Below are 20,225 nucleotides of genomic sequence, written 5' to 3'. Positions count from 1 at the left end.
GCAGGCTACCCAGGGAACTGCCATGATGCCTATATTCTGCGTCCCTCTGGGACCGATTCCAGGATCACCAAATGCCGGAGGGCTGGCTACTTGGTAAGTACATTTTAATATATAGAAATGTTTGCCCACTGTGAATAGGTCTTTTGATAAAGCTACAGCTAGTAGTGAAACGCGTCAGGTGCGGAATTCCCCCTGGGACTCAGGGGGTTATTCTGTTTGGTACGGTGAAACGTACGTACGGTCCGTCACACCATGCATTTTCCGTATGCTCACGGTGAGCGTAAGTCCGCCCACAGAACAGCCGCACATGGACGGTCACAAACACCGACAATGGGGAGTGGCGTTTACTTGAGCGTACGCCACCGTGCACGGACAGATCTCCCTCTTAGCCACCGATACCTGGCGTACATCAGAGCTTACGCCACAGTGCATGGACCGATCTCGTCCGTTTTCCCACCGACACCTTCCGTATATCTGAGCGTACGCCACATGCAAACATGTTTTAATATTGTTCAAAATAAGACTTTAGAGTGTGATAGGCAGATGTTGGGATCCTTTGTTAGAGATATGTGATTGCAATAATGTGCTTGGTGGCATCTTACAGAGTGTGCTACATCCAATTCATAGCAGATATGAAAGTGCATAATGTATGTTCTTGGGGAAAAAAATACAGATTGTGTGCAAAATAGTGGCCATGGCCTTAGGACATTGCTCCACCATTGCAAGTAGAAATTGAGTCCAAAAACATCCTTGTTGCTATTAGACGTGGTTTATGTGTATTTTTCATAATAAAAAACTGGAATGTTTGTGTTACAGTGAAAAAGAAAAACACATGTCGACTCCTGTGAATTGAGTGTCCTGCTTTTTAAAGTATACAAAAACACTTTCTAAATGGGTGTAGATGGTTATAAAATAACTACCTGGACATATATAAGCAGGTATTAGAATGAATCTTACCTAAAATGAAACCAACCTTTACATGTAGAGAAGTGTATAAAGATAAGCTTCCAATGTGTTTGAGGGCTGTGTGTGGCTTGCAGGTAGTAAAATAATGGTTTGGACTTAATAGGCTGCAGCATTGCTTATTACATTCAGGTGTATGTGTTTGTGTAGTAATCAGCGTTAATTAGCAGACCCAGGCATCCGCTCTCACGCGGTATCTCTAGGGGTGGTCTGGAGCTATCATTGGCGTCCGCCTGTTTTTGGGCCAATCGAGGCGGTTGTGGCACCATACATTTTGTGTGCACACCCCCGTGTACGCCCATGTTTACGCCCAGTTTTCCTCATTATTCTGGCCGCTCCCATAAAAACGCCCACATGCCGCCCACAATGACCGTACTCTTGTGGACAGGTTTTTTCGCATGGAGAGACCCGTCTGTGAGCGGTGTGAGGTCGCCGCACATGCGCATTGCGAAAGATATGCATGCGCAGATGAAAAAAAAGCCCGATCCGCCCGTATACGGTCCCACCATACCAAACAGAATAACCCCCTCATTGTGGTTATCCATCCTACCCCCACCACTGGGATGCCCCCAGGTGAGAACCTTTAGGTGAAGATTGACACCTAAATACCACCTAAAGAGGATCTGTCACTGTTTGCTACATCGCCCTACTTCATTTCCTCCAGCGGTCCTTGGGGGACACAGCGTCACCAGTGAGGTCATCTGGGCCAAGTTGGGGTCTCAAACATCTTGATCCCTCCAGATTCCTCCAGCGGCACCAATTCAAGACACCGTGTTATTACAGAGGACCTGTGTTACTTCAATCCTTCATCATCCAGGAACAGTGATCCACATTCACCATCCAGGAACAGTGATCCACATTCACCATCCAGGAACAGTGATCCACATTCACCATCCAGGAACAGTGATCCACATTCACCGTCCAGGAACAGTGATCCACATTCACCGTCCAGGAACAGTGATCCACATTCACCATCCAGGAACAGTGATCCACAATCACCATCCAGGAACAGTGATCCACATTCACCATCCAGGAACAGTGATCCACATTCACCGTCCAGGAACAGTGATCAACATTCACCGTCCAGGAACAGTGATTCACATTCACCGTCCAGGAACAGAGATCCACATTCACCATCCAGGAACAGTGATCCACATTCACCATCCAGGAACAGTGATCCACATTCACCATCCAGGAACAGTGATCCACATTCACCGTCCAGGAACAGTGATCCACATTCACCATCCAGGAACAGTGATCCACAATCACCGTCCAGGAACAGAGATCCACATTCACCATCCAGGAACAGTGATCCACATTCACCATCCAGGAACAGTGATCCACATTCACCGTCCAGGAACAGAGATCCACATTCACCGTCCAGGAACAGTGATCCACATTCACCGTCCAGGAACAGTGATCCACATTCACCGTCCAGGAACAATGATCCACATTCACCATCCAGGAACAGTGATCCACATTCACCATCCAGGAACAGTGATCCACATTCACCATCCAGGAACAGTGATCCACATTCACCATCCAGGAACAGTGATCCACATTCACCATCCAGGAACAGTGATCCACATTCACCATCCAGGAACAGTGATCCACATTCACCATCCAGGAACAGTGATCCACATTTACCATCCAGGAACAGTGATCCACATTCACCATCCTGGAACAGTGATCTACATTCACCATCCAGGAACAGTGATCTACATTCACCATCCAGGAACAGTGATCCACATTCACCATCCAGGAACAGTGATCCACATTCACCATCCAGGAACAGTGATCCACATTCACCATCCAGAAACAGTGATCCACATTCACCATCCAGGAACAGTGATCCACATTCAAAAACCAAGAACAGTGATCCACATTCACCATCCAGGAACAGTGATCCACATTCACCATCCAGGAACAGTGATCCACATTCACCATCCAGGAACAGTGATCCACATTTACCATCCAGGAACAGTGATCCACATTCACCATCCATATATAAATACTTTTTCATCCATTGTTGTGTAGTATGTTTTCATTGTAGACAAGCGCTGCTGTATTTATGTATTATCCATGTCTTGAATTGAACTTTTGACTTTCTACTTTTGCAGTACCTATAATTGTCAGGCGTGTGCTGCGGGACAGCTGTCAGCCACGTATTTCCCTGTGGGTGCTGCGGATCTGTCATGTGCGTCAGGCTGGGGAGATGCATCAACAATGTTATTAATCAGATTCTGTAGCTAAGGAATCATTATGACAATGATAGAAAGTGTTCAGCAACTTGACTAAGACGCCCCGAGCAGGTTTCTCACCTGACTAATAATCCAGCTGGAAAAGGTGACTTTTATCTATGACCAAAAACCTTTTGTATTTTGGGAAGAATTTGAACATCAGCGGAGGAGAATAGATGGGCAACATATGGCGGAAACTGAGTCTTGCCATCGCCATACGCCATTCTGCCAAGTCGTGCTCCGCTTCATATGTGACGTTTTGCACTTTGCCAAACATATGGAGTGAGTGGAGCTGTAACAAGCGTTCTCCGTCACTATAACACATGGATGCTGGTACCACCAGATCAGCGCAGAGAACCCCTTTGGCGTGGCTGGTGGCTTACCTTATGTTTACAAATACAAAGACTGTGCTGTATGTTAATGCTAGGGGTGCACTATACAGGGCCATGGAACACCTATAACAGTATAAGAGATGATGAGGGCCGCGACAGTGATGTCACTTGCAGCCGCTGCAACCCTCATCATTGTGGCCGTGGTCTGACATCGCAGCCAGGGGGCTGACTAGTGGTGTATTTATGTGCAGTGCACACGGTTCCCTGAGTCCCAGCACTCCAGTGCACAGACTTTATTGCACTGGGCAGCGGGTTCATAATCCCAGGAGAGAGGAGGGGGACCGGTCGGAGCACGCTGCACACGGGTATCCTCCACAGGTAAAATGCCACTGGGGCCGATGGTGATATGCGAGCGCTGTGACGGTGATATGCATGCGCTGTGATGGTGATATGCATGCGCTGTGACAGTGATATGCATGCGCTGTGACGGTGATATGCATGCGCTGTGATATGCATGCGCTGTGGCGGGGATATGCGAGCGCTGTGACGGTGATATGCGAGCGCTGTGATGGTGATATGCATTTGCTGTGACGGTGATATGCATGCACTGTGACGGTGATATGCGAGCGCTGTGATGGTGATATGCATTTGCTGTGACGGTGATATGCATGCACTGTGACGGTGATATGCATGTGCTGTGAAGGTGATATGCATGTGCTGTGAAGGTGATATGCATTCGCTGTGAAGGTGATATGCATGTGCTGTGAAGGTGATATGCATGTGCTGTGATGGTGATATGCATGCGCTGTGACGGTGATATGCATGCGCTGTGACGGTGATATGCATGCGCTGTGATATGCATGCGCTGTGGCGGGGATATGCGAGCGCTGTGACGGTGATATACGAGCACTGTGACGGTGATATGCATGCGCTGTGACGGTGATATGCATGCGCTGTGACGGTGATATGCATGCGTTGTGATGGTGATATGCGAGCGCTGTGACTGTGATATGCAAGCGCTGTGACGTGATATGCATGCACTGTGACGGTGATATGCATGCGCTGTGACGGTGATATACGAGCGCTGTGACGGTGATATGCATGCACTGTGACGGTGATATGCATGCGCTGTGACGGTGATATGCATGCGCTGTGACGGTGATATACGAGCACTGTGACTGTGATATGCGAGCGCTGTGACGGTGATATACGAGCGCTGTGACGGTGATATGCATGCACTGTGACGGTGATATGCATGCACTGTGACGGTGATATGCATGCGCTGTGACGGTGATATGCATGCGCTGTGACGGTGATATGCATTCGCTGTGACGGTGATATGTGAGCGCTGTGACAGTGATATACGAGCACTGTGACTGTGATATGCGAATGCTGTGAAGGTGATATGCGAGCGCTGTGACAGTGATATACGAGCACTGTGACTGTGATATGCGAATGCTGTGATGGTGATATGCGAGCGCTGTGACGGTGATATCCGAGCGCTGTGACGGTGATATCCGAGTGCTGTGACAGTGATATGAGAGTGCTGTGACAGTGATATGCGAGCGCTGTGATGGTGATATGCGAACGATGTGACTTGATAGGAGAGCGCTGTGACGGTGATATGCGAGCGCTGTGACGGTGATATGCGAGCGCTGTGACGGTGATATGCATGCGCTGTGATGGTGATATGCGAGCGATGTGATGGTGATATGCATGCGCTGTGACGGTGATATGGGAGCGCTGTGACGGTGATATGCGAGCGCTGTGACGGTGATATGCGAGCGCTGTGATCGTGATATGCGAGCGCTGTGACGGTGATATGCATGCGCTGTGACGGTGATATGCGAGCGATGTGATGGTGATATGCATGCGCTGTGACGGTGATATGCATGCGCTGTGACTGTGATATGGGAGCGCTGTGACGGTGATATGCGAGCGCTGTGACGTGATATGGGAGCACTGTGTTGGTGATATGCGAACGCTGTAACAGTGATATGCGAGCACTGTGATGGTGATATGCGAGCGCTGTGACGGTGATATGCATGCGCTGTGACGGTGATATGCGAGGGCTGTGACGGTGATATGCATGCACTGTGATGGTGAAATGCGAGCGCTGTGACGGTGATATGCGAGCGCTGTGATGGTGATATGCGAGCGCTGTGATGGTGATATGCGAACGATGTGACTTGATAGGCGAGCGCTGTGACGGTGATATGCATGCGCTGTGACGGTGATATGCGAGCGATGTGATGGTGATATGCATGCGCTGTGACGGTGATATGCATGCGCTGTGACTGTGATATGCATGCGCTGTGACGGTGATATGCATGCGCTGTGATATGCATGCGCTGTGGCGGGGATATGCGAGCGCTGTGACGGTGATATGCGAGCGCTGTGATGGTGATATGCATTTGCTGTGACGGTGATATGCATGCACTGTGACGGTGATATGCGAGCGCTGTGATGGTGATATGCATTTGCTGTGACGGTGATATGCATGCACTGTGACGGTGATATGCATGTGCTGTGAAGGTGATATGCATGTGATGTGAAGGTGATATGCATTCACTGTGAAGGTGATATGCATGTGCTGTGAAGGTGATATGCATGTGCTGTGATGGTGATATGCATGCGCTGTGACGGTGATATGCATGCGCTGTGACGGTGATATGCATGCGCTGTGATATGCATGCGCTGTGGCGGGGATATGCGAGCGCTGTGACGGTGATATACGAGCACTGTGACGGTGATATGCATGCGCTGTGACGGTGATATGCATGCGCTGTGACGGTGATATGCATGCGTTGTGATGGTGATATGCGAGCGATGTGACTGTGATATGCAAGCGCTGTGACGTGATATGCATGCACTGTGACGGTGATATGCATGCGCTGTGACGGTGATATACGAGCGCTGTGACGGTGATATGCATGCACTGTGACGGTGATATGCATGCGCTGTGATGGTGATATGCATGCGCTGTGACGGTGATATACGAGCACTGTGACTGTGATATGCGAGCGCTGTGACGGTGATATACGAGCGCTGTGACGGTGATATGCATGCACTGTGACGGTGATATGCATGCACTGTGACGGTGATATGCATGCGCTGTGACGGTGATATGCATGCGCTGTGACGGTGATATGCATTCGCTGTGACGGTGATATGTGAGCGCTGTGACAGTGATATACGAGCACTGTGACTGTGATATGCGAATGCTGTGAAGGTGATATGCGAGCGCTGTGACAGTGATATACGAGCACTGTGACTGTGATATGCGAATGCTGTGATGGTGATATGCGAGCGCTGTGACGGTGATATCCGAGCGCTGTGACGGTGATATCCGAGTGCTGTGACAGTGATATGAGAGTGCTGTGACAGTGATATGCGAGCGCTGTGATGGTGATATGCGAACGATGTGACTTGATAGGAGAGCGCTGTGACGGTGATATGCGAGCGCTGTGACGGTGATATGCGAGCGCTGTGACGGTGATATGCATGCGCTGTGATGGTGATATGCGAGCGATGTGATGGTGATATGCATGCGCTGTGACGGTGATATGGGAGCGCTGTGACGGTGATATGCGAGCGCTGTGACGGTGATATGCGAGCGCTGTGATCGTGATATGCGAGCGCTGTGACGGTGATATGCATGCGCTGTGACGGTGATATGCGAGCGATGTGATGGTGATATGCATGCGCTGTGACGGTGATATGCATGCGCTGTGACTGTGATATGGGAGCGCTGTGACGGTGATATGCGAGCGCTGTGACTGTGATATGGGAGCACTGTGTTGGTGATATGCGAACGCTGTAACAGTGATATGCGAGCACTGTGATGGTGATATGCGAGCGCTGTGACGGTGATATGCATGCGCTGTGACGGTGATATGCGAGGGCTGTGACGGTGATATGCATGCACTGTGATGGTGAAATGCGAGCGCTGTGACGGTGATATGCGAGCGCTGTGATGGTGATATGCGAGCGCTGTGATGGTGATATGCGAACGATGTGACTTGATAGGCGAGCGCTGTGACGGTGATATGCATGCGCTGTGACGGTGATATGCGAGCGATGTGATGGTGATATGCATGCGCTGTGACGGTGATATGCATGCGCTGTGACTGTGATATGGGAGCGCTGTGACGGTGATATGCGAGCGCTGTGACGTGATATGCGAGCACTGTGTTGGTGATATGCGAACGCTGTGACAGTGATATGCGAGCACTGTGATGGTGATATGCGAGCGCTGTGACGGTGATATGCATGCGCTGTGACGGTGATATGCGAGGGCTGTGACGGTGATATGCATGCACTGTGATGGTGAAATGCCAGCGCTGTGACGGTGATATGCATGCACTGTGATGGTGATATGCGAGCGCTGTGACTGTGATATGGGAGCGCTGTGACGGTGATATGCGAGCGCTGTGATGGTGATATGCATGCGCTGTGACGGTGATATGCGAACGATGTGACTTGATAGGCGAGCGCTGTGACAAGCGTTCTCCGTCACTATAACACATGGATGCTGGTACCACCAGATCAGCGCAGAGAACCCCTTTGGCGTGGCTGGTGGCTTACCTTATGTTTACAAATACAAAGACTGTGCTGTATGTTAATGCTAGGGGTGCACTATACAGGGCCATGGAACACCTATAACAGTATAAGAGATGATGAGGGCCGCGACAGTGATGTCACTTGCAGCCGCTGCAACCCTCATCATTGTGGCCGTGGTCTGACATCGCAGCCAGGGGGCTGACTAGTGGTGTATTTATGTGCAGTGCACACGGTTCCCTGAGTCCCAGCACTCCAGTGCACAGACTTTATTGCACTGGGCAGCGGGTTCATAATCCCAGGAGAGAGGAGGGGGACCGGTCGGAGCACGCTGCACACGGGTATCCTCCACAGGTAAAATGCCACTGGGGCCGATGGTGATATGCGAGCGCTGTGACGGTGATATGCATGCGCTGTGATGGTGATATGCATGCGCTGTGACAGTGATATGCATGCGCTGTGACGGTGATATGCATGCGCTGTGATATGCATGCGCTGTGACGGTGATATGCGAGCGCTGTGATGGTGATATGCATTTGCTGTGACGGTGATATGCATGCACTGTGACGGTGATATGCGAGCGCTGTGATGGTGATATGCATTTGCTGTGACGGTGATATGCATGCACTGTGACGGTGATATGCATGTGCTGTGAAGGTGATATGCATGTGCTGTGAAGGTGATATGCATGTGCTGTGAAGGTGATATGCATGTGCTGTGATGGTGATATGCATGCGCTGTGACGGTGATATGCATGCGCTGTGACGGTGATATGCATGCGCTGTGATATGCATGCGCTGTGGCGGGGATATGCGAGCGCTGTGACGGTGATATACGAGCACTGTGACGGTGATATGCATGCGCTGTGACGGTGATATGCATGCGCTGTGACGGTGATATGCATGCGTTGTGATGGTGATATGCGAGCGCTGTGACTGTGATATGCGAGCGCTGTGACGTGATATGCATGCACTGTGACGGTGATATGCATGCGCTGTGACGGTGATATACGAGCGCTGTGACGGTGATATGCATGCACTGTGACGGTGATATGCATGCGCTGTGACGGTGATATACGAGCGCTGTGACGGTGATATGCATGCACTGTGACGGTGATATGCATGCGCTGTGACGGTGATATGCATGCGCTGTGATATGCATGCGCTGTGGCGGGGATATGCGAGCGCTGTGACGGTGATATACGAGCACTGTGACGGTGATATGCATGCGCTGTGACGGTGATATGCATGCGCTGTGACGGTGATATGCATGCGTTGTGATGGTGATATGCGAGCGCTGTGACTGTGATATGCGAGCGCTGTGACGTGATATGCATGCACTGTGACGGTGATATGCATGCGCTGTGACGGTGATATACGAGCGCTGTGACGGTGATATGCATGCACTGTGACGGTGATATGCATGCGCTGTGACGGTGATATGCATGCGCTGTGACGGTGATATACGAGCACTGTGACTGTGATATGCGAGCGCTGTGACGGTGATATACGAGCGCTGTGACGGTGATATGCATGCACTGTGACGGTGATATGCATGCACTGTGACGGTGATATGCATGCGCTGTGACGGTGATATGCATGCGCTGTGACGGTGATATGCATTCGCTGTGACGGTGATATGCGAGCGCTGTGACAGTGATATACGAGCACTGTGACTGTGATATGCGAACGCTGTGACGGTGATATGCGAGCGCTGTGACGGTGATATGCGAGCGCTGTGACGGTGATATGCATGCGCTGTGATGGTGATATGCGAGCGATGTGATGGTGATATGCATGCGCTGTGACGGTGATATGGGAGCGCTGTGACGGTGATATGCGAGCGCTGTGACGGTGATATGCGAGCGCTGTGATCGTGATATGCGAGCGCTGTGACGGTGATATGCGAGCGCTGTGACGGTGATATGCGAACGATGTGACTTGATAGGCGAGCGCTGTGACGGTGATATGCATGCGCTGTGACGGTGATATGCGAGCGATGTGATGGTGATATGCATGCGCTGTGACGGTGATATGCATGCGCTGTGACTGTGATATGGGAGCGCTGTGACGGTGATATGCGAGCGCTGTGACGTGATATGGGAGCACTGTGTTGGTGATATGCGAACGCTGTGACAGTGATATGCGAGCACTGTGATGGTGATATGCGAGCGCTGTGACGGTGATATGCATGCGCTGTGACGGTGATATGCGAGGGCTGTGACGGTGATATGCATGCACTGTGATGGTGAAATGCGAGCGCTGTGACGGTGATATGCGAGCGCTGTGATGGTGATATGCGAACGATGTGACTTGATAGGCGAGCGCTGTGACGGTGATATGCATGCGCTGTGACGGTGATATGCGAGCGATGTGATGGTGATATGCATGCGCTGTGACGGTGATATGCATGCGCTGTGACTGTGATATGGGAGCGCTGTGACGGTGATATGCGAGCGCTGTGACGTGATATGGGAGCACTGTGTTGGTGATATGCGAACGCTGTGACAGTGATATGCGAGCACTGTGATGGTGATATGCGAGCGCTGTGACGGTGATATGCATGCGCTGTGACGGTGATATGCGAGGGCTGTGACGGTGATATGCATGCACTGTGATGGTGAAATGCGAGCGCTGTGACGGTGATATGCGAGCGCTGTGATGGTGATATGCGAGCGCTGTGACGGTGATATGCGAACGATGTGACTTGATAGGCGAGCGCTGTGACAGTGATATGCATGCGCTGTGACAGTGATATGCGAGCACTGTGATGGTGATATGCGAGCGCTGTGACGGTGATATGCATGCACTGTGATGGTGATATGCGAGCGCTGTGACTGTGATATGGGAGCGCTGTGACGGTGATATGCGAGCGCTGTGATGGTGATATGCATGCGCTGTGACTGTGATATGCGAGCGCTGTGACGGTGATATGCGAGCGATGTGACTTGATAGCCGAGCGCTGTGACGTGATATGCGAGCGCTGTGACGGTGATATGCGAGCGCTGTGATGGTGATATGGGAGCGCTGTGACTGTGATATGGGAGCGCTGTGACGGTGATATGCGAGCGCTGTGATGGTGATATGCATGCGCTGTGACTGTGATATGCGAGCGCTGTGACGGTGATATGCGAGCGATGTGACTTGATAGGCGAGCGCTGTGACGTGATATGCGAACGCTGTGACGGTGATATGCGAGGGCTGTGACGGTGATATGCATGCACTTTGATGGTGAAATGCGAGCGCTGTGACGGTGATATGCATGCACTGTGATGGTGATATGCGAGCGCTGTGACTGTGATATGGGAGCGCTGTGACGGTGATATGCATGCGCTGTGACGGTGATATGCATGCGCTGTGACTGTGATATGGGAGCGCTGTGACGGTGATATGCGAGCGCTGTGACGTGAGATGCGAGCACTGTGTTGGTGATATGCGAACGCTGTGACAGTGATATGCGAGCACTGTGATGGTGATATGCGAGCGCTGTGACGGTGATATGCATGCGCTGTGACGGTGATATGCATGCGCTGTGACTGTGATATGGGAGCGCTGTGACGGTGATATGCGAGCGCTGTGACGTGATATGCGAGCACTGTGTTGGTTATATGCGAACGCTGTGACAGTGATATGCGAGCACTGTGATGGTGATATGCGAGCGCTGTGACGGTGATATGCATGCGCTGTGACGGTGATATGCGAGGGCTGTGACTTGATATGCATGCACTGTGATGGTGAAATGCGAGCGCTGTGACGGTGATATGCATGCACTGTGATGGTGATATGCGAGCGCTGTGACTGTGATATGGGAGCGCTGTGACGGTGATATGCGAGCGCTGTGATGGTGATATGCATGCGCTGTGACTGTGATATGCGAGCGCTGTGACGGTGATATGCGAGCGATGTGACTTGATAGGCGAGCGCTGTGACGTGATATGTGAACCCTGTGACGGTGATATGCGAGGGCTGTGACGGTGATATGCATGCACTGTGATGGTGAAATGCGAGCGCTGTGACGGTGATATGCATGCACTGTGATGGTGATATGCGAGCGCTGTGACTGTGATATGGGAGCGCTGTGACGGTGATATGCGAGCGCTGTGATGGTGATATGCATGCGCTGTGACTGTGATATGCGAACGCTGTGACGGTGATATGCGAGCGATGTGACTTGATAGGCGAGCGCTGTGACGTGATATGCGAGCGCTGTGACGGTGATATGCGAGCGCTGTGATGGTGATATGGGAGCGCTGTGACTGTGATATGGGAGCGCTGTGACGGTGATATGCGAGCGCTGTGATGGTGATATGCATGCGCTGTGACTGTGATATGCGAGCGCTGTGACGGTGATATGCGAGCGATGTGACTTGATAGGCGAGCGCTGTGACGTGATATGCGAACGCTGTGACGGTGATATGCGAGGGCTGTGACGGTGATATGCATGCACTGTGATGGTGAAATGCGAGCGCTGTGACGGTGATATGCATGCACTGTGATGGTGATATGCGAGCGCTGTGACTGTGATATGGGAGCGCTGTGACGGTGATATGCGAGCGCTGTGATGGTGATATGCATGCGCTGTGACTGTGATATGCGAGCGCTGTGACGGTGATATGCGAGCGATGTGACTTGATAGGCGAGCGCTGTGATGTGATATGCGAACGCTGTGACGGTGATATGCGAGGGCTGTGACGGTGATATGCATGCACTGTGATGGTGAAATGCGAGCGCTGTGACGGTGATATGCATGCACTGTGATGGTGATATGCGAGCACTGTGACTGTGATATGGGAGCGCTGTGACGGTGATATGCGAGCGCTGTGATGGTGATATGCATGCGCTGTGACTGTGATATGCGAGCGCTGTGACGGTGATATGCGAGCGATGTGACTTGATAGGCGAGCGCTGTGATGTGATATGCGAGCGCTGTGACGGTGATATGCGAGGGCTGTGACGGTGATATGCATGCACTGTGATGGTGAAATGCGAGCGCTGTGACGGTGATATGCATGCACTGTGATGGTGATATGCGAGCGCTGTGACTGTGATATGGGAGCGCTGTGACGGTGATATGCGAGCGCTGTGATGGTGATATGCATGCGCTGTGACTGTGATATGCGAGCGCTGTGACGGTGATATGCGAGCGATGTGACTTGATAGGCGAGCGCTGTGACGGTGATATGCATGCGCTGTGATGTGATATGCGAGCGCTGTGACGGTGATATGCGAGCGCTGTGGTGGTGATATGCGAGCGCTGTGACGGTGATATGCATGCGCTGTGACGGTGATATGCGAGCGCTGTAACAGTGATATGCGAGCGCTGTGATGGTGATATGCATGCGCTGTGACGGTGATATGCATGCGCTGTGTTGGTGATATGCGAGCGCTGTGACGGTGATATGGATGCGCTGTGACGGTGATATGCATGCGCTGTGACGGTGATATAGCACACATGCAGCGGCCCTCGGGTGCCCTGCATAGCACACATACAGCGGCCCTCTGCATAGCACACATACAGACCTTGTACACTCCGCATAGCACACATACAGCGGCCCATGGATGCCCTGCATAGCACACATACAGCGGCCCATGGATGCCCTACATAGCACACATACAGCGGCCCTCTGCATAGCAGACATACAGACCTCTTCCCTCCACATAGCACACATAGAGCGGCCCTCTGCATAGCAGACATACAGACCTCTTCCCTCCACATAGCACACATAGAGCGGCCCTCGGGTGCCCTGCATAGCACACATACAGCGGCCCATGGATGCTCCACATAGCACACATACAGAGGCCCATAGATGCCCTGCATAGCACACATAGAGCGGCCCTCGGGTGCCCTGCATAGCACACATACAGCGGCCCATGGATGCTCCACATAGCACACATACAGCGGCCCATGGATGCCCTGCATAGCACACATAGAGCGGCCCTCGGGTGCCCTGCATAGCACACATACAGCGGCCCATGGATGCTCCACATAGCACACATACAGACCTCCTACGCTCTGCATAGCACACATACAGCGGCCCATGGATGCCCTGCATAGCACACATACAGCGGCCCATGGATGCCCTGCATAGCACACATACAGACCTCGTACGCTCCACATAGCTGGGCCGGGATATTTCCTGAGGTGTCTCCCGGCCTCTTACAGGAGGATTACAGCAGCTTTGACACTATAATATTCTGTTTCACCTCCTGTACAGATATAATTAGTGTACGGGTGGGTTTATGACCCCTGTCACACTGACCCCAGGTCCTATCTGACACATCCAGTAATCAGAGGAAGGTTATTAGCCACACAGAGCCCGGGGTCCTTCCCCAAGCAGAAATGTGTAATATAACTAAATGACTCCTAATTACCACCTTCCTGATTGTAGGGCAGCACCAATAGGAAATTGCCACATAACTGCCCTCCTTAATGACAAATAAAAGGCCAGCAGCTACAGGCAGAGGCTTTGCTCCCAACCACATGGAGCCACCACCTGTGTTGTGTCCGTCCGTCGCGGCAATAGACATTTTACAGAAAATTGTGAATGCATTGAAGTTGTGAAATGTGCTTGTAAATAATATATATTCCATCCGTTCCGCAGCCATAACCGGGCGGTTCACCTGCCGGAGGTACAGTAGGGGGATGGCCTGGTGTAACCATTCCCACGGCGTTGTGTTTCCTGTCCAGAACATGGGGGAATCTTAGTACCCATCATTCCAGAGCCAGTATGGACTCACCGGGGCCTGATTCAGAGGTGGTTACAGGGGCGATACTCACGCAGTTTGATGATGTTTATATTCTAGCTGGCCAGATATCTGACTGGGGCTGGACATGCCATTGTCTGTGCACAGAATCAGATGCAGGGTACAGGAATTATAGTTGGCATTTCAGGGAAGTAACAGGTCAACGCAGGTGTGTTGCTGAAGCGCCTGCGTATAGCGACACAGAACTGCTAACACAGGAGGCAGTGCTCAGCAACTTCCCATAGTGATATTAGGATGCTACAAGAGGGTGCCCCGATCCTTCCACAAGAGCAGACTGCGCTGAGTGATGTGATATATGACACCTGTATACCGCGTGTGACTGAGGCTGTATTCGGAGCAGACTGTGCTGAGTGATGTGATGTGACACCTGTATACTGCGTGTGACTGAGGCTGTATACGGAGCAGACTGTGCTGAGTGATGTGATATGTGACACCTGTATACTGCGTGTGACCGAGGCTGTATACGGAGCAGACTGCGCTGAGTGATGTGATATGTGACACCTGTATACTGCGTGTGACCGAGGCTGTATACGGAGCAGACTGCGCTGAGTGATGTGATATGTGACACCTGTATACCGCGTGTGACTGAGGCTGTATACGAAGCAGACTGCGCTGAGTGATGTGATATGTGACACCTGTATACTGCGTGTGACCGAGGCTGTATACGGAGCAGACTGCGCTGAGTGATGTGATATGTGACACCTGTATACTGCGTGTGACTGAGGCTGTATACGGAGCAGACTGCGCTGAGTGATGTGATATGTGATACCTGTATACTGCGTGTGACTGAGGCTGTATACGAAGCAGACTGCGCTGTGTGATGTGATATGTGACACCTGTATACTGCGTGTGACTGAGGCTGTATACGGAGCAGACTGCGCTGAGTGATGTGACACCTGTATACTGCGCGTGACTGAGGCTGTATACGGAGCAGACTGCGCTAAGTGATGGGATATGTGACACCTGTATACTGCGTGAGACCGAGGCTGTATACGGAGCAGACTGCGCTGAGTGATGTGATATGTGACACCTGTATACTGCGTGTGACTGAGGCTGTATACGGAGCAGACTGCGCTGAGTGATGTGACACCTGTATACTGCGCGTGACTGAGGCTGTATACGGAGCAGACTGCGCTAAGTGATGGGATATGTGACACCTGTATACTGCGTGTGACCGAGGCTGTATACGGAGCAGACTGCGCTGAGTGATGGGATATGTGACACCTGTATACTGCGTGTGACTGAGGCTGTATACGGAGCAGACTGCGCTGAGTGATGGGATATGTACCACCTGTATACTGTGTGTGACTGCGGCTGTATACGGAGCAGACTGCGCTGAGTGATGTGATATGTGACACCTGTATACCGTGTGTGACTGAGGCTGTATACGGAGCAGACTGCGCTGAGTGATGTGATATGTGACACCTGTATACTGCGTGTGACTGAGGCTGTATACGGAGCAGACTGCGCTGAGTGATGTGACACCTGTATACTGCGCGTGACTGAGGCTGTATACGGAGCAGACTGCGCTAAGTGATGGGATATGTGACACCTGTATACTGCGTGTGACCGAGGCTGTATACGGAGCAGACTGCGCTGAGTGATGGGATATGTGACACCTGTATACTGCGTGTGACTGAGGCTGTATACGGAGCAGACTGCGCTGAGTGATGGGATATGTACCACCTGTATACTGCGTGTGACTGCGGCTGTATACGGAGCAGACTGCGCTGAGTGATGTGACACCTGTATACTGCGTGTGACTGAGGCTGTATACGGAGCAGACTGCGCTGAGTGATGGGATATGTGACACCTGTATACCGCGTGTGACTGAGGCTGTATACGGAGCAGACTGCGCTGAGTGATGTGATATGTGACACCTGTATACTGCGTGTGACTGAGGCTGTATACGGAGCAGACTGCGCTGAGTGATGTGATATGTGACACCTGTATACCGCGTGTGACTGAGGCTGTATACGGAGCAGGCTGAGCTGAGTGATGTGATATGTGACCCCTGTATACTGCGTGTGACTGAGGCTGTATACGGAGCAGACTGCACTGAGTGATGTGATATGTGACACCTGTATACTGTGTGTGACTGAGGCTGTATACGGAGCAGACTGTGCTGAGTGATGTGATATGTGACACCTGTATACCGCGTGTGACTGAGGCTGTATACGGAGCAGACTGCGCTGAGTGATGGAATATGTGACACCTGTATACTGCGTGTGACCGAGGCTGTATACGGAGCAGACTGTGCTGAGTGATGTGATATGTGACACCTGTATACCGTGTGTGACTGAGGCTGTATACGGAGCAGACTGCGCTGAGTGATGTGATATGTGACACCTGTATACTGTGTGTGACTGAGGCTGTATTCGGAGCAGACTGCGCTGAGTGATGTGATATGTGACACCTGTATACTGTGTGTGACTGAGGCTGTATTCGGAGCAGACTGCGCTGAGTGATGTGATATGTGACACCTGTATACCGCGTGTGACTGAGGCTGTATACGGAGCAGACTGCGCTGAGTGATGTGATATGTGACACATGTATACAGTGTGTGACTGAGGCTGTATACGGAGCAGACTGCGCTGAGTGATGTGATATGTGACACCTGTATACCGTGTGTGACTGAGGCTGTATACGGAGCAGACTGCGCTGAGTGATGTGATATGTGACACCTGTATACTGCGTGTGGCTGAGGCTGTATACGGAGCAGACTGCGCTGAGTGATGTGATATGTGACACCTGTATACTGTGTGTGACTGAGGCTGTATACGGAGCAGACTGCGCTGAGTGATGTGATATGTGACACCTGTATACTGCGTGTGACTGAGGCTGTATACGGAGCAGACTGCGCTGAGTGATGGGATATGTGACACCTGTATACTGCGTGTGACTGAGGCTGTATACGGAGCAGACTGCGCTGAGTGATGTGATATGTGACACCTGTATACTGCGTGTGACTGAGGCTGTATACGGAGCAGACTGCGCTGAGTGATGTGATATGTGACACCTGTATACTGCGTGTGACTGAGGCTGTATACGGAGCAGACTGCGCTGAGTGATGTGATATGTGACACCTGTATACCGCGTGCGACTGAGGCTGTATTCGGAGCAGACTGCGCTGAGTGATGTGATATGTGACACCTGTATACCGCGTGTGACTGAGGCTGTATACGGAGCAGACTGCGCTGAGTGATGTGATATGTGACACCTGTATACAGTGTGTGACTGAGGCTGTATACAGAGCAGACTGCGCTGAGTGATGTGATATGTGACACCTGTATACCGTGTGTGACTGAGGCTGTATACGGAGCAGACTGCGCTGAGTGATGTGATATGTGACACCTGTATACTGCGTGTGGCTGAGGCTGTATACGGAGCAGACTGCGCTGAGTGATGTGATATGTGACACCTGTATACTGTGTGTGACTGAGGCTGTATACGGAGCAGACTGCGCTGAGTGATGTGATATGTGACACCTGTATACTGCGTGTGACTGAGGCTGTATACGGAGCAGACTGCGCTGAGTGATGGGATATGTGACACCTGTATACTGCGTGTGACTGAGGCTGTATACGGAGCAGACTGCGCTGAGTGATGTGATATGTGACACCTGTATACTGCGTGTGACTGAGGCTGTATACGGAGCAGACTGCGCTGAGTGATGTGATATGTGACACCTGTATACTGCGTGTGACTGAGGCTGTATACGGAGCAGACTGCGCTGAGTGATGTGATATGTGACACCTGTATACCGCGTGCGACTGAGGCTGTATTCGGAGCAGACTGCGCTGAGTGATGTGATATGTGACACCTGTATACCGCGTGTGACTGAGGCTGTATACGGAGCAGACTGCGCTGAGTGATGTGATATGTGACACCTGTATACAGTGTGTGACTGAGGCTGTATACAGAGCAGACTGCGCTGAGTGATGTGATATGTGACACCTGTATACCGTGTGTGACTGAGGCTGTATACGGAGCAGACTGCGCTGAGTGATGTGATATGTGACACCTGTATACTGCGTGTGGCTGAGGCTGTATACGGAGCAGACTGCGCTGAGTGATGTGATATGTGACACCTGTATACTGTGTGTGACTGAGGCTGTATACGGAGCAGACTGCGCTGAGTGATGTGATATGTGACACCTGTATACTGCGTGTGACTGAGGCTGTATACGGAGCAGACTGCGCTAAATGATGGGATATGTGACACCTGTATACTGCGTGTGACTGAGGCTGTATATGGAGCAGACTGCGCTGAGTGATGTGATATGTGACACCTGTATACTGCGTGTGACTGAGGCTGTATACGGAGCAGACTGCGCTGAGTGATGTGATATGTGACACCTGTATACTGCGTGTGACTGAGGCTGTATACGAAGCAGACTGCGCTGTGTGATGTGATATCTGTATACTGCGCGTGACTGAGGCTGTATACGGAGCAGACTGCGCTAAGTGATGGGATATGTGACACCTGTATACTGCGTGTGACCGAGGCTGTATACGGAGCAGACTGCGCTGAGTGATGGAATATGTGACACCTGTATACTGCGTGTGACTGAGGCTGTATACGGAGCAGACTGCGCTGAGTGATGGGATATGTACCACCTGTATACTGCGTGTGACTGCGGCTGTATACGGAGCAGACTGCGCTGAGTGATGTGACACCTGTATACTGCGTGTGACTGAGGCTGTATACGGAGCAGACTGCGCTGAGTGATGGGATATGTGACACCTGTATACCGCGTGTGACTGAGGCTGTATACGGAGCAGACTGCGCTGAGTTATGTGATATGTGACACCTGTATACTGCGTGTGACTGAGGCTGTATACGGAGCAGACTGCGCTGAGTGATGTGATATGTGACACCTGTATACCGCGTGTGACTGAGGCTGTATACGGAGCAGGCTGAGCTGAGTGATGTGATATGTGACACCTGTATACCGCGTGTGACTGAGGCTGTATACGGAGCAGACTGCGCTGAGTGATGTAATATGTGACCCCTGTATACTGCGTGTGACTGAGGCTGTATACGGAGCAGACTGCGCTGAGTGATGTGTGACACCTGTATACTGTGTGTGACTGAGGCTGTATACGGAGCAGACTGTGCTGAGTGATGTGATATGTGACACCTGTATACCGCGTGTGACTGAGGCTGTATACGGAGCAGACTGCGCTGAGTGATGGAATATGTGACACCTGTATACTGCGTGTGACCGAGGCTGTATACGGAGCAGACTGTGCTGAGTGATGTGATATGTGACACCTGTATACCGCGTGTGACTGAGGCTGTATACGGAGCAGACTGCGCTGAGTGATGTGATATGTGACACCTGTATACTGCGTGTGACTGA

At 51.5% G+C, this 20,225-nt stretch overlaps 1 long non-coding RNA gene across 2 annotated transcripts in view; it reads right to left on the bottom strand.

The window, feature by feature from the left end:
- The window catches only part of LOC146079381 (uncharacterized), a 124,380-nt gene that overhangs the window by 8,379 nt on the left and 95,776 nt on the right, over positions 1-20,225 (bottom strand). Inside the window, exon 4 of one of the 2 annotated variants that reach the window (XR_014474502.1) lies at positions 3,117-3,170. The exons of the other annotated variant lie outside the window; for it this stretch is intronic. This is a non-coding gene — a long non-coding RNA (uncharacterized LOC146079381). Of the gene's footprint in view, positions 1-3,116; positions 3,171-20,225 lie in introns of those variants that run through there. 2 annotated transcript variants of the gene reach the window in all.

This window comes from Crinia signifera, chromosome 5, assembly GCF_055691185.1.
Source record: "Crinia signifera chromosome 5, ASM5569118v1, whole genome shotgun sequence".
NCBI classification, from domain to species: domain Eukaryota; kingdom Metazoa; phylum Chordata; class Amphibia; order Anura; family Myobatrachidae; genus Crinia; species Crinia signifera.
Note: the sequence above shows the minus strand (reverse complement) of the source record. Positions and strands in the feature narration are given on the sequence as shown.